The 15,096-nt window shown below is 45.4% G+C and overlaps 1 protein-coding gene across 5 annotated transcripts in view; it reads left to right on the top strand.

Annotated features, from left to right (window-relative positions):
* Positions 1-3,853: 3,853 nt before the first annotated feature.
* Positions 3,854-15,096, top strand: part of R3HCC1L (R3H domain and coiled-coil containing 1 like) — a 95,845-nt gene continuing 84,602 nt past the window's right edge. For 2 of the 5 annotated variants that reach the window (XM_089314570.1, XM_070057426.2), the window contains exon 1: positions 3,876-4,014. The gene's annotated coding sequence lies outside the window, so the exon portion shown is untranslated. Of the gene's footprint in view, positions 4,357-15,096 lie in introns of all 5 variants that reach the window. The other 3 variants (XM_051824052.3, XM_089314571.1, XM_008270311.4) reach the window with 3 other exon arrangements.

The following is a 15,096-nucleotide window of genomic DNA, read 5'->3' as shown; positions in this document are numbered from 1 at the left end:
TACAGTATCATCTCAAGCCAATACACCAGAGCTCATTTTTATCCAATAGTGAAGGGCTCTTTAAGCCAGCCATTCCTTGTTCATTCTGCTAAAAAAAAAAAAAAAATCAAGGTCCTTTGGTTTCATGTTCCTTTATTGTATTTTGTAAGGCACCAAGCACATATTGGATGCTATGTAAATGTGAAACACTCTAACAATAGTAACCGAGACAGATGAGAAATTCAAGGAAGCAAAGTCTCCATTTTGAGTTTAGCTTTTTTATTGATGAGCTGAGTGACTTGGGAGAGACAGCGCGGCTCCAGGGCTAAAGAGCCCACAGGGATTCGGAGGCCAAAGCTTGGAATCTCAGTCACAGCAGCCGCTCTGCTGACCCCAGGAAAGCAGCTTTTTCCCCTCTGGGCCTCAAATTCTTCCCATGAATGCTGGGCTTATTGCCACACAACTGTCACCCAGGGATGTTCAATTAGGCCAGGACAGCTGTATGTAGTTGTGCAGACTGTGCACTGCACAAGAGTGCCAGCTGAGGGAGTAAGTAGGGAAGGAAATCTAGTCCATGCACTGCTCCTCAGTTTGAGCTTTGATGCCGGGCTGTGTCCACCAGGAAGAAGGAGGTATTTTCTTCCTAATTTGCATGAAAGCACACTGTGGATTAGTAGAGGCCTGCGTGATACATGATACGAAGTGTTAGCAATGGGGCACTGAGTTTAGCATATGGAACAGGTGAATTCCTTTGACACAACTGATAACAGCCTCTTAAGTTCCAGGCTCCATTCTAGAGACTGAAGATACAGAGACAGATAACAGCAACTTTCTGATGTGGGGTTTTTATGATGCTGGGTCCTCTCTTTTGTTTGCCAATCCGTCCTCCTCTATATTCAGTTCAGCAGCAAGTCCTGTTGACTCAATGCAGAATGTCAAATCCACCTACTTCTCTCCATGCCACTGCCAGAACTTTGTTCTATTAATTCTTTCTGCAACCTATGGGCTCCCATTTCTACTCTGGGCCTTCAGAAAAAAAAAAAAAAAAAAAAGAGTGATTATATTAAAATGTGAATGAGAAAACATCACCCCCTTATTTAAAACCTATAATTTAGTCCAGGGTCCTCACCATAGCCCCAAAGCATTACTGGTCCTAATGACCTCAGCTTGTCATCTAGACTGCACAACTCACATGCTCTTCACTCAGGCCTGTCACTCACTAGCCAGTCCCTCAATTAGCCTAGCTCTTTATGTAATCGGATCCCTTTGGTGGAACATTGTTTCCTTGGTTTTCCCCTTCACCATCTCTTTTTCATCTTCCAGTGCTTAGTGGAAAGATTGCCTCCTCAGGGAGGCCTTCCTGGACCATCTTGCTAAAGTACTGTAGCATTCAATGTCCACCACCATTCATTGCCAGGATGCTCTGTCACACAGCAACCCAGTTCAATTTGAAAGCAAAGAGTTCTTTATTTTCTGTCTTATCTGCTAGACTGTAAGCTCCCTGACAGGACCACGCTTGTTTGTTCTCCACTGTATGCCCCCTCAGCACCTTGCTAAGTCTCTGGTGCATGCTAATAAGCATCAATACATTTTTTTTTTGACAGGCAGAGTGGACAGTGAGAGAGAGAGAGAGACAGAGAGAAAGGTCTTCCTTTGCCGTTGGTTCACCCTCCAATGGCCGCCGCAGCCGGTGCGCTGCGGCCGGCGCACCGCACTGATCGGATGGCAGGAGCCAGGTACTTCTCCTGGTCTCCCATGGGGTGCAGGGCCCAAGCACTTGGGCCATCTTCCACTGCACTCCCTGGCCACAGCAGAGAGCTGGCCTGGAAGAGGGGCAACCGGGACAGAATCCGGCGCCCCAACCGGGACTAGAACCCGGTGTGCCGGTGCCGCAAGGCGGAGGATTAGCCTAGTGAGCTGCGGCGCCGGCCAATACATATTTGTTAAATGAAGTTGATATAAGGGATTCATCTACTAGGAATTCATTACAATACAATTACAATGTAGGGATGAGTGGTGTAACAAAGGCAAGTGACGTGCCGATTTTGGCTCTCCAAAAAAGAAAAAAAAAATCCCTGATTTGTCATCTGCCTGCTTTTCATGGTGTAAATACTCTCAACACAGTTGAGCTCAAGAGCTCAGTGGTTTAAAAAGTGACTTGCAAAATTCCTGGCCATCTAACAGTTGGCTCTTCAAAGCTGTATGAGCTGGCTCTAGCTTAACCGTTAGTTGAGAAGTCAGCACAGGTACAGTGAGTGCCCGCAAAGAGGGTAGGCTAGCAAAGACTTCCTGGGTGGGGGGAGGACTTCTTGATTTGTGTTTTGTATCTTGGCTCAGGCCTCTTTAAATTGCTAAGGGTAGCCCTGCTCCTCCTTAACACAGTCAACTGTTCCTGTCTCTCCTCATCCTACCATGGCTTGCTTGGGGCTATCACCTAACTCAGTCCAGTACTCAGAAAAATCCTTCCATGTAGCTGGTATTCTATTGGATTTGCTTTGAATCCAACAGGAGAGAATTAGGGTAGAATTTAGTTAGGGGAGCAGGAGAGAGCTTTCCAAACACAGGGATGGCTATGCAAACATGAGGGAGCAAGTGCGATCTAGCAGTTGGGTAAATGTAGATGTAAAATGGGAGGGAATGAGGGGAGATTAGCTCCTGACAGGCTTTGATAGGCTCCTTCCCAGCCTGGGCTGGGACAGGCAGCAGAGAGAAGAGGAAAGGGACTGATTCATTTTCTTCCACAATTGTTACCACAGCTGGTAATTGTAGGGTATTTTGCTGTTCGTGCTGGTGGTGGTTTTGATTTTTGATAGGGGATCATTTGATTAACATCTGTCTATTCCAAGACAATGTAAACTCCAAAAGGACAGGGGCTGTTCTAAATACTAGTGTTTTCTCCGCACACAACACAGCAGTGGCACAGGCAATAAAAAATAAAAAGTATTCTTGTTGAATGCTGGAAGCACCTGGGGAACTTTTAAAAAGTGCCCATGCCCACCTATCCCACCATAAGATCTGTCACAATCCTCTTTTTCTGAACTTCCCCACCACAATACGGGATGGGAGGGAGAGCAGTGGGGCTGGAATTCACAACTTATAAAAGCTGTCCAGACATTCACCTCTAGTCCTCTTCCCACACTCGGTCAAGTGGAGCTTTCAAAGGATTTTTACCACAAATGCAACCTGATTAAATTTGCTGTTCGCATAAATGGGCCTGAGGGCAGCCAGGGGGATCAGAAAGAGGTACTAAGGTCCTAAAGGAAGCCTATGCAGTGATCAGCTAAGACACAGTGAGGGAAGCAGGGCGGGAAGTGAATCTCTGGCAGAGGCTGCGAAGCGGGGAGAGGCTCAGAGCCACTTGGGGGACAGAGTGAACAAGATCTGAGCGGCCTCCTGGTCGTCCAGGGGGTTGGGAATACAAGTGGCAGCTCAGGCGAGAAGGTGCTCTCCCACACCCGTCTCGGACTTAGAGCGCGGGTATTGCAGGGCCGGGTTAGGAAGAGAAAACTTGAAGAAAACCGAGAGTGACTTAAAAAAGGAAAACCTGGCTAGCGTCATTCAAAATAACCGATGCAGCCCGACAGCGTCACACGACTCACGCTTGTATTAGAGGAGCCTTAAAGACCTCGACTGAATTTGTCAACAAGGCCATGTTCCGTGACGGCGGGCGCCGCAGGGCAGCAATGGAGCACACACAGGTGTAGGCTACTTGTCAAGAAGTTGGCTGTGAACAGAGATAGGAGGTGGTAAGACTGAGTGCGATGTGAGGGCGTTTGAACACATTCACAGCCGAGAGACCGCGGCAAGGATGAAGTGATAAAAACACAACGCCCGGCCGCCCTCGCCGTTTCCCCAGCCCCTCCCACCACGTGACGCGCACGCACCGGCGCGCCAGGGCCTTGCCAAGACTACCACTCCCAGAAGGCCGCGCGGCGGAGGCGGGGTGGAGCCGAGGCCTGGCGCGCGCCCCAACGGCGGCCGCGGAAGAGCTACAGCTTCGCGGAGGCGGCGGAAGCGCAGAGCGACGGCGCCCCGGTAACAACCAGCCCCACGTACCCCTCTCTCCTTCCTGCCTCCTGTACCTCGGGCTGGGGTCACTGACCCGGCCACTGCCCCTCACAGCCGGGGATGAGAACTGCCTTTCCCCCTGTTTGTGACCGGTGTTATTTTTTCTCACGTGACGTGCGGGGCCGGCCCCTGCCTGGGGCTGAGGTTACTGGCAACCTCCCGCCTTTCGACCCCTTCGGGCCCTAGGTGGAGAGGGACCCTCCTGGGACCACTCTGGCCTCCTTTTGCCCTTAGAGGGCAATGAACCCCTCTGGATCTCCGCCCCAGTGCTCTCTGCGGAGAGGAAGTCCCTTTCCGGGGTTTCAACAGGTACTGAGTGGGGTCCCTGGCGACCCGCTCAGGGCTAGGGGGGCGTGGGCGCCGAGGCGGCCCCGGAGACCCTGGGGCCGTGGCGACGTCTGGGCCGAGAGCCTGGCGAACGATCCGGCTCCGCCGCCGGGGAGCCCCGGGCTACGGCTGGTACCGGGCAGGCGGGGCGGATGTACTTCCTGCTTTTCTTGGGCGGCCCTCGGGAGGCTCTGGTTGTTAGAAGTTTACTTCGTCAGTATGGAGAGTTGTGTAAGGGAGCGAGCACAGGACTGGGAGCCCGATGCCCCGAGAGGAGCCTCGGGCTACCACTGGCTAGACCTGTGGTCCTTCGTGGTCCGCAGCTTGTATGAACCACACAGGTTTTCTTGCCGGGTTCCTAGTGAAGAGGTGGCATTAGGGCCTTACCACCTGTGGTGTCGGCCGAAGATCCGTCTGGATTTTAAACTCCACCAGAATTTGGACTTTTTCCTTGTCTCCCCCACATTCAGCTGTTCATCTCTGTTGCTTGTACCATGTGGGCACAAGCATTTCAGAGAACACTTAACATGTCTTAAATGTGATCTTAAACGAGTAGCTGCCTGTACCAGGTCTTGTTTCTCTTGTTCAGATACAGCTTCTGTGCTAAAAACTTGGCCCTGCTTCTAACACAGCCCCACTAACCTGTGTGCTTGCTGGCTGATCGGGATTATTTTCACCTATCCTAGGGTGTGTGCTAGGTGTGTGTATGTCCCCTCGCAGAATTCAGAATGCAAAGAACCAGTATTCCGGCCAGTATTCTGATGGTTAAGCTTTACTTCTCTAGACAGGCTGCCTACTGTCATAATTTTCCCCTTGGGGAGAATAGGAATTTTGCAAATCAATTAAATGTAGTACTTAGATATTTTTAGTGTGTGTTTACTCTGAAGTGATTGAAAAATGCTTGAATGTGGTCCAGAAAAGCAGGATATCATTAAGGTCTGTTAGTTCACCGTATTAAGTTGAACAAATTTGAACCCAGATCCTGCTGCTGTGACTTAGACTTTTGACTTTTGGGCCAATTAGTTGATTTCTCTGAGTTTATTTACTAGTCAGATAAAATAGAGGAAATAGCATTTGGTTCACAAAGTATCTGTAAAGATTAAATAAGATGTGACCATAAAGGGCTTAGTAGTGCCAGGTGCAAACAAGTTTTCATTATATTGTTAATATGATGCTGGTAATGAAAAAAATGATGATTTTAAGTAGAATATTTTCCTGAGATTTCATTTAGTTGCTTTGTGAAAGTGAGGATGATTATCCATAATTCACAAGTCTTAATACAATAAATAAAAGTTCTTAGTTTGCAGATTTTTTAAGCAGTTTGTTTTTATGTAAAGATTGTATTAAGCTTTTTTCTTTTTCTTTTTTTTCTTCAAATTGCAGAAGTTCCTAAAATGTTATTGGGAGGTACTGTGTTTCTGGTTTTCTAGAGACTCTGCAAGTGTTGCTATACCTAGTTCTTTTTCAATTTTTAAAAAATTTTTAAAAAGATTTATTTATTTTGATAAGGTAGAGTTACTGAGAGAGAGAGAGAGAGAGACAGAAAGAGATACCTTCCATCCACTGGTTCGCTCCCCGGATGGCTGCAATGGTAGGGGCCGATCAAAAGCCAGGAGCTGGGAGATTCTTCCAGGTGTCCCACATGGGTGCAGGGGCCCAAGCCCTTGGGCCATTCTCCTCTGCTTTCCCAGGCACATTAGCAGGGAGCTGGATTGGAAGTAGAGCAGCCGGGACTCAAACTGGTGCCCATATGGGATGCCGGCACTGCAGGCAGCAGCTTTACCCATGGCCCCTCAACTTTTTTACTTTGAAAGGGGGAGAGGGGAAGAGAGAGAGAGAGCAAGCGAGTATGAGAGCGCACACATTAAAGTGAGTACCCCTATCCACTGATTCAGTCCTGGATGCCCACCACAGCTGGGGCTGTGCCAGGCCTAAACCAGGAACTGGGAACCCAGTCTCATATAGGTGACAGGGACCCAACTAATTGAGCCAGCAGTTACTGCCTCCCAGAGTGCTCTAGAATCAGAGCAGACTTGGAACTTGAATCTAAAAACTCTAATATGGGCTGGGGGTGTCCCAAGTGGTATTTTGACTGCTAGGCCAAATGCCAGACTTTATATATAGTTTTTGAAATTGGACTGGTGCTTCATTTATAACCTGTAGTAAGAATATACTTCTTTGTACATCGTAACCTATAGTAGAATAATTATTTATCTTTATGACTCATATTGACTAGGAAAGCGTTTTATGAAATAGTTTTTGTCATTGATCCTTTTTTATTTTTTAAAGATTTACTTATTTGAAAGGCAATGAGAGAGAGAGAGAGAGATCGATTCTCTCCCTAAATGGCCACAATGGCTGGGGCTGGGCCAGGCTTAAGCCAGAAGCCAGGAACTGTATCAAGGTCTCCCATGGGGGTGTCAGTGGCCCAGGCACTTGGGCCATCATCTGTTGCTCTCCCAGGTGTGTTATCTGGGAGCTGGATCAGAAGTGGAGCATCTGGGGCTCAAACCAGCATTCATATAGGATGCTGGCATCACAGTCAGGAGCCACAATGATGGTCCCAATCCTTTTGTTTTTCCAAGTATGATTATTTGATTTAAACATTTCAACCTATGGTTGATAAGGTCTAGGTGACTTGATGACCTTTGTTTTTTGAAAGGTGAAAAGTGTTTCTTTTTTATTTATTTTTTTTACTTGACAAGCAGAGAGAGAAAGAAATCTATGCACTGATTCAGTCCCCAAATGCCTGCAACAGCTGAGGCTGGGTAGGCTAAAGCCAGGAGCCAGGAACTCCATCCAGGTCTTCTCTGTGGGTGGCAGGGACTCAGTTATTTGAGCCATCACAGGTTGCCTCCCAGGGTGTGCATTAGCAAAAAGCTGGAACCCAGAAACTCCAGTATGGGATGTGAGCATCATTTTTTTTTTCCCTCAGACCAGGCTGAATTTATTTATTTTTCCACCAAAGAAACCTTTTATTTAATGAGTACAAATTTCATAAGTACAACTTTAGGAATATAGTGGACTGGAAGAGGAGCAACCGGGACAGAATCCGTCACCCCAACCGGGACTAGAACCTGGGGTGCTGGCGCCGCAGGTGGAGGATTAGCCTAGTGAGCCATGGCGCCGGCCACCCGAGGCTTTTGATATGAACTGCCAAGGCTATGGAAGCCCTTTGAAACTACAATCTCCATCAGTATTTAGACAGGGCCATAAGCGAAGTGGAAGTTCTCTCCTGCCTTCAGAGAAAAGTACATCCTTTGATGGTCACTCCTTTCCACTGGGGTCTCTCTCACAGAGATCTTTTTTTTTTTTTTTTTTTTTTTTGACAGGCAGAGTGGACAGAGAGAGAGAGACAGAGAGAAAGGTCTTCCTTTTGCTGTTGGTTCACCCTCCAATGGCCGCCACCGCTGGCGCGCTGCGGCCGGTGCACCGCGCTGATCCGAAGGCAGGAGCCAGGTGCTTCTCCTGGTCTCCCATGCGGGTGCAGAGCCCAAGCACTTGAACCATCCTCCACTGCCTTCCCGGGCCACAGCAGAGAGCTGGCCTGGAAGAGGGGCAACCGGGACAGAATCTGGCGCCCCGACTGGGACTAGAACCCGGTGTGCCGGTGCCGCTAGGTGGAGGATTAGCCTATTGAGCTGCGGCGCCGGCGAGATCTTTCATCTAGGGTATTTTTTTTTTTTTTTGCCACAGTGTCTTGGCTTTCCATGTCTGAAATGGCAAGCATCTTTACCTCACTATATACCTGCCCCTGAAGGTGGAAACTCTTTGTGACTGATGCTGTTGATGACATTGGGGTGTCTGTGTGTTTGTGTCTACAAGGAATGAAAGTTCAGAGAAACCAAGGAAGAAAGCCATACAGAGAAAAATGATTTATTGGTCAAGGCAAAGTCTTTGGGTTAAAAATTGAAATGTGTTTGTATGCTTCAAACCACAATGACTACAATATATCTGCAGATTCAGATGTTTAGGAAATGTTTCCTTTATTCTCTTTTACAATGTGGTGTCTCCTGGTTATTATGCTTTGCCAGTTTCATTTTGCTTTTGGTTGTGAATCAGCAGGTAACTACCTTTTTGCAGCACAAAGCTGACAGTAGCTTTTTGTGCTATAGTGTGTTGTTTTTCCTTCATGTTTTAAACACTTGTCACTTGTGCCTCAGATTTATTTATTTATTTATTTATTTTTTACTTAAAAAGCGTTTAGAAGGTAGACTCAGTCTCGGTGGTGGCATCTAAGTTTGTGTTGTGGATGCTCAGTTAGTACTGAGTTTGCTGAATAGTTCTGAATAGGAACATTTTGTTGATTTTCTTACATCACTGAGGCACACTCTGCGAAGGCCATATTGTATAGTGGAACTAACCTAAGCTTTAGAGCCAGATAGACCAAGATCTGAATCCAAGCTCTACTGGATTTTGGTTTATATAAGCATTTGAATTCACTTTTTTTATCATCTGTAAAACAAGGATAATAATACTAACCCTGTGCAGCTAAAGACATTAGAGGCTAATTGAATTAGGCACACACTAGCTAGGCTTAGTAAAATGGGGTGTTATTACAATTTTTAAATTTTTAATATTTTTCTAGTAGCAATGGATGTTGGTGATATATATGTGTTCATTTCTCTAATGCAATGATGGAGAATGTCCAGCTTGCAGGGTATATTTGGTCTGGCCCTGCCAAGGCTACTGCAGGAGGGAATCAAATTTAGTAAATCTATAACAGGCTAATTTTTAAGTTTATAACTTTGTATGATCTATGAATGGTGTTATAAATATCCAAATGGTCCTTTGGCAGAAAAAAGTTTCCCCATCCCTGGTCTAATGTTTCACACAGTCAGTGTCTTTCTTTGTTAACAGAGGTTAAGATGCTGATTGTGACTGTGGAACCCTGAAACATAGCAAAGCTAATTGGCCAACATGGAGTTTGAGCCATGACTATCATGACTATTCATAATAACTCACCAGAATAAATGAGAAACTGGTATATTTATTATTTGGCCTTCATGAAATTTATTTTTTTTTTAAAGATTTATTTATGTGTTTGAAAGGCAGAGTTTCACAGAGAGAGAAGAGGCAGAGAGAGATAGAGAGAGGTCTTCTATCCAATGGTTTACTCACCAATTGGCCGTAATGGCCAGAGCTGCGCTGATCTGAAGCCAGGAGCTTCTTCAAGGTCTCCCACGCAGGTGCAGGGGCCCAAGGACTTGGGCCATCTTCTACTGCTTTGCCAGGCCATAGCAGAGAGCTGGATTGGAAGTGGAGCAGCCAGGTCTCAAACTGGCAGCCATATGGGATGCCAGCACTTCAGGCCAGGGTGTTAACCCACTGTGCACAGTGCCAGCCCCTTGCAATTTATTAGACATAAACAAATGAACTAGTGCCAGGAGTAAAAATACAGATTTTTTATTATAAGCCTACATGAATATATGGTGAGTCCTCAGATTGTGAATAAAACTGGTGACTTGGATCATCATTGACAACTGCTAACCTGAACTAAAATTTACACATTTGTTTTAGTTACAGAATTATATTTGTCACATACTTCCTGTCTATAGGAACAGTGAGAGGAATGGAACTGGGCAGTTCATACTTTGAAAGAGAACCCTGCTTCTACTATGCTTACCAACCAGAAAATGTGCTATTAGGTAGTGGGAAAGTTTCTCCATTAATGAGCCTAGCAGGATGGGTGAAGCTTGGGTAACTCCTGAAAGCTTATTGAATTAGAAAAATTCTAGTTATCAGAGCATTAGATAGAAGAAAAGTTACAGGGTGTTGTCTTTCTTTGGGAGAGAATTTTCTCTTCAACAAAACACAGACTAGTTGCTCTCAGTTTGTAGTATCCATTTTTCACTGTTTCATGCTAGCCTTTTATATAATTTTCCATTCTTCAAATTCATTGTTCAGTTTATTATTTGTTGTTCCTCTTTGTGTGTGTGTGTGTGTGTGTGTGTGTTTGTTGGTTTCTTTTAATGACAAACATGACTGGTTTGGGACTAAGGATGAAAACAGAAGCACTGTTGGAAACAGCAGGTTCTGGTGTCTAATATTGTGAAGTTTCCAAATAATATGAGTTAACTTGTGAATATGATATGGATTTTTGGAATAGGCAGGTGGCTGACAGTTCCTAATCATTTAGCTTTGTGCAGAGTAAAAAATGTGCACAAAAAGTGTGTAGCACTTCTTAATATTACATTTGGCTCTTAGAAAAGAATCTTTTTTTTTTTAAGATTTATTTATTTTATTTATTTGAAAGGCAGAGTTACACACAGAGAGAAGGAGAGGCAGAGAAAGAGAGGTCTTCCATCTGCTGGTTCACTCCCCAATTGGCCGCAACGGCTGGAGCTGAGCCGATCTGAAGGAAGCCAGGAGCCAGGAGCTTCTTCCGGGTCTCGCATGTGGGAGCAGGGGCCCAAGAACTTGGGCCATCCTCTACTTCTTTCCTAGGCCACAGCAGAGAGCTGGATGGGAAGAGGAGCAGCCCGGACTAGAACTGGCGCCCATATGGGATGCCAGCGCTTCAGGCCAGGGTGTTAACCTGGTGCGCCACAGCGCAGGCCCCAGAAAAGAATTTTTTTTTTTTCTTGACAGGCAGAGTTAGACAATGAGAGAGAGAGACAGAGAGAAAGGTCCTCCTTCCGTTGGTTCACCCCCCAATGGCCGCTACGGCCGGTGCCCTGTGCCAATCCGAAGCCAGGAGTCAGGTGCTTCCTCTTGGTCTTCCATGCGGGTGCAGGGCCCAAGCACTTGAACCATCCTCCACTGCCTTCCTGGGCCACAGCAGAGAGCTGGACTGGAAGAGGAGCAACCGGGACAGGACCGGCACCCAAACCAGGACTAGAACCCGGAGTACTGGTGCTGCAGGCGGAGGATTAGCCTAGTGAGCCGTGGGGCCGGCCTGCTACCAGGGATTTGAAACTTACAGACAGGTTTTCAAATTTGAGGCAGGCTCAGGAAGTTCCTCTAGGCCTCTCTGGATTCAGCCCCGCCCTCCCACAGATCTCTTCTATGGCTTGGGAAAGCAGTAGATGTCCTCCTGCTGCACTTCCATTGCAACTCCTTGTTGATGTTTCTGGGAAAGCAGTGGAAGATGGCCCAAGTGCTTGAGCCCCTGCACCCATGTGGGAGTCCCAGAAGAAGCTCCTGGCTTCGGCCTGGCCCAGTCCTGCTTGTTGTGGCCATTTGAGGAGTGAACCAGCAGATTGAAGAAATTTCTCTCTCTTCCTCTCTCTGTAACTCTGCCTACTTAAGCTAGAGCCATGGCTGTTGAGCGATGGATCCAGATTCGAACCAAAGGTGCAGTTTAAATACATTTAAAAAAATTATTTTTTTAAAAAGATTTATTTATTTATTTGAAAGGCAGAGTTAGGAGCAGTGGGGGAGAGATTTTCCATCCCTTGGCTCATTCCCTAAATGACCACAACACCTAGAGCTGGGCCAGGCTGAAGCCGGGCGCTTCATTCAGATCTCCCACTTGGTAACAGGGGCCCAAGCACTTGAGCTATCTTCCATTGTTTTCCCAGGTGCGTTAACGAGGAGCTAGATTGGGAGTGGAGCAACTTGAACTCAAATCAGCACCCATATGGGATGCTGGCATTGCTGGCAGTGGCTTAATCTGCTGGACCACAATGCTGGCCCCTAGTTTGTTTTTTAAAAATAAATTTTTCTCAAAAAATCTAATACACACTGTAGAAAACTTGTAGAATATAGAACATTTAAAAGGATAACAACAGAAAACACTCATAATCTCTCAATCTAAACATAACAAAGGGGTGGGATTTGGCCCACTGGTCAAGACGCTAGTTCGGACTCCTGCACTCTGGATCTGAGTGTCTGGGTTCAGGACCTGGCTTGGCTTCTGATTCTAGCTTCCTGTTGATGTGTACCTAGGGAGGCAGGTAATCCTCAAGTATTTGTGTCTCTGCCACCCATGTGGGAGATCTGGATGGAGTTACCAGCTCCTGGCTTCAGCCTGGCCCAATCTGAGTTGTTTGTGGGCATTTGGGAAGTGAGTTTTAACAGATGGAGAGCTCAGTCTCTCTCTGTCTCTTAAATATAAACATAACATGGCCTACATTTTTCATGCGTTTTTTTTCTGTTTTTTTTTCTAAGCATTTATTAAATCTCTTCTACTTTCCTAAAGTAATAAGAAAACTGTAAATCCAAAATGATACCCATTTTTTAAAAAAATATTATTTATTTATTTGAAAGGCAGAGCTATGGAGAGGCAGAGGCAGAGAGAGAGGTCTTCCATCCACTGGTTCACTCCCCAGATGGCTGCAATGGCCAGAGCTGTGCCAATTCAAAGCCAAGAGCCTCCTCCAGGTCTCCCATGCAGGTGCAAGGCCCCAAGGACCTGGGCTATCCTCCACTGCTTTCCCAGGCCACAGCAAAGAGCTGGATTGGAAGTGTAGCAGCCAGGAGTCGAACTGGCACCCACATAGGATGCTGGCACTACAGGTGGCGGTATTATGTACTTCCATAAACTATTTGTCTACCTATTTTCTGTTTCTCTCTAAATTTAAGACTTTTATAGACTATATGTTATTCAACTTTGTGTCTTGGGCATATAGCCAAGTGTCATAAATAGGTACTCAGAAGGTAATTGAGATGAATTATTACTCCCCCCCCCCCCCATTGTAAAAGTTGTCTTATTTAAACATGTCTGCCTAATTACACAGTTTATTGTAGCTTCTTTCGAGTTGAGGGAAGCGCAACTTTTCAGGTGTGTGAGTATGTTTAATATGAAGCTACTGAACTAGGAAAGTGTGCTTTTTCTGGATAGCTTTGTTGTATAGCAAGTCACTCCAAAACTTAGTGATATAAAACAGACATTTAATTTTTGGCTGTGAATTCTGTTGGAATTCAGATGGGGTGGTTTAGAGATAACTAGCCAGAGCCTTATCTGGAAGATTCAAAAACTGTAACTCAAGGCCAGTGTTGTGGCATAGTGGGTTAAACCATGGGCTGTGACATCAGCATCCCATATGGGCACTGGATCATGTTCCAGCTGCTTCACTTCTCTCCAGCTTTGTGCTGATGTGCCTGGGAAGGCAGCTGAGGATAGCCGAAGTGCTTAGGCCTCTGCACCCATTGCAAGACCTGGAAGAAGCTCCTGGCTTCAATCTGGCCCAGTCCCAGCCACTGTGGCAATATGGGACCACATATCTCCTTCTCTCTCTGTCTTTAACTCTACCTTTCAAATAAATAAATAAATAAATCTTTAAAAAAATGCAACTCAACATGTGGGAACTAGAATCTGAAGGCTTCTTCACTCACATGTCTGGTAGTTGATGTTGGCTCTTTCCCCAGAACACCTCCATAGGCTAATTTGAGTTTCACAACATGGTGGTGACAGTTTTCTAATAGTGAAGATCCAGAGATAGCCAGGTGGAAGCTGCATTGTCTTTTTTTTTTTTTTTTTTAAATTTGTAAGCATTTATTTATTTGTAAGTCAGAATTGGAGAGAAGGAGAGACAGAGATCTTCCATCTGCTGGTTCACTCTCCAAATATGTCTGGGACTAGGCAAGACTGAAGTAAGGAGCAGGATCTCTATCAAGGTCTCTCACATGGGTGCATGCACCCAAAGACTTGGATCATCTTCCAGTGCTTTCCCAGGTGTGTTAGCAAGGAGCTGGATGGGAAATGGAGCAACCGGGGATTGAACTGGTGCCCATATGGGATGTTAGTGTCGCAGGCGGTGGCTTTACCCGTTGTGCCACAGCACCAGCCTCCAGCACTGCCTTTTGTATTCTAGCCTTGTAAATCATGCAGTGTTACAGACTTACCAGATTCAAAGAGAGCAGTGGTTGCATGGAACCCACTTGTCATAGGACTGTAGGTCACATTGTCTGAAAACCATGGGGTGTGGGTGATAGTTGCCATCTGTGGTTGTCTGTCTCAGGTACTTACTGAAATAAATAGTATGTTAAAAGGAATTTAAAAATGGTGTCATTTTAAAATGTCAGCGAATAAATGTCTGTTCAGTGTTAATAGGGTTTTTGCCACTGGTAATGGTGTTTTATTAGTTAATTTGGTTTAAAATCTGTACTTGTAAGAATTTGTAAGCTCAAAGCTGTTTCAAGTTGTTTTCTTGACTTTTAAGCTCTGAAAAAGATACTCTCTCTTTTTAATTTAGTTAGCAAGTTGGTCAATTTTTTGGGGGGAGGGGCTTGCCCCACCTTGTTTTAAAGCAACCATAAATGATAGGATATATGTTTGCTGTAGAAAACTTGGAAAACCAGAAAAGAAACAAAGTCCACTCATGATCTCCCCTCTCAGATGTAACCCATTTTTGGTCTATAATTCTTAACGATGGTGCTTACAGTTCAGTCTGTGTTGAAAATGGAAAGTTTTATAAGTTTGTGGCAAACTCAGTTGGCAGCATCCAATCTTTATCCAAGTCTTTATTTATCCTTTGAAGTATAACAATCATACTTTCTCCACGGAAATATTAATGTACCTTAATTACAAAGTATTGGCCAATACCATGGTTGGGTTTGATTCAGTGCATGACAATACTTTGGTTGAGTCATATAATGAAAACAGTGCTTGAGAAGGTTTGTTCTGGCAACTTTGAATAGGAGACAGTCTCAAAGAGGGAGTGGCTAGAGAGTGTTTTAGTAGTACTATGGAGTAATGTTGAAATAATGTGGAAATAGAAAACGTGATACTTGTCAGGGAGGAAGGACATTAAAGTACAGGACTAGAATCTATAACTG

The sequence above is a fragment of the Oryctolagus cuniculus genome, chromosome 15 (genome assembly GCF_051225735.1).
Source record: "Oryctolagus cuniculus isolate XC-2025 breed Fujian yellow rabbit chromosome 15, ASM5122573v1, whole genome shotgun sequence".
In the NCBI taxonomy this organism is placed as follows: domain Eukaryota; kingdom Metazoa; phylum Chordata; class Mammalia; order Lagomorpha; family Leporidae; genus Oryctolagus; species Oryctolagus cuniculus.
This window is presented reverse-complemented; position numbering and strand designations above follow the sequence as displayed.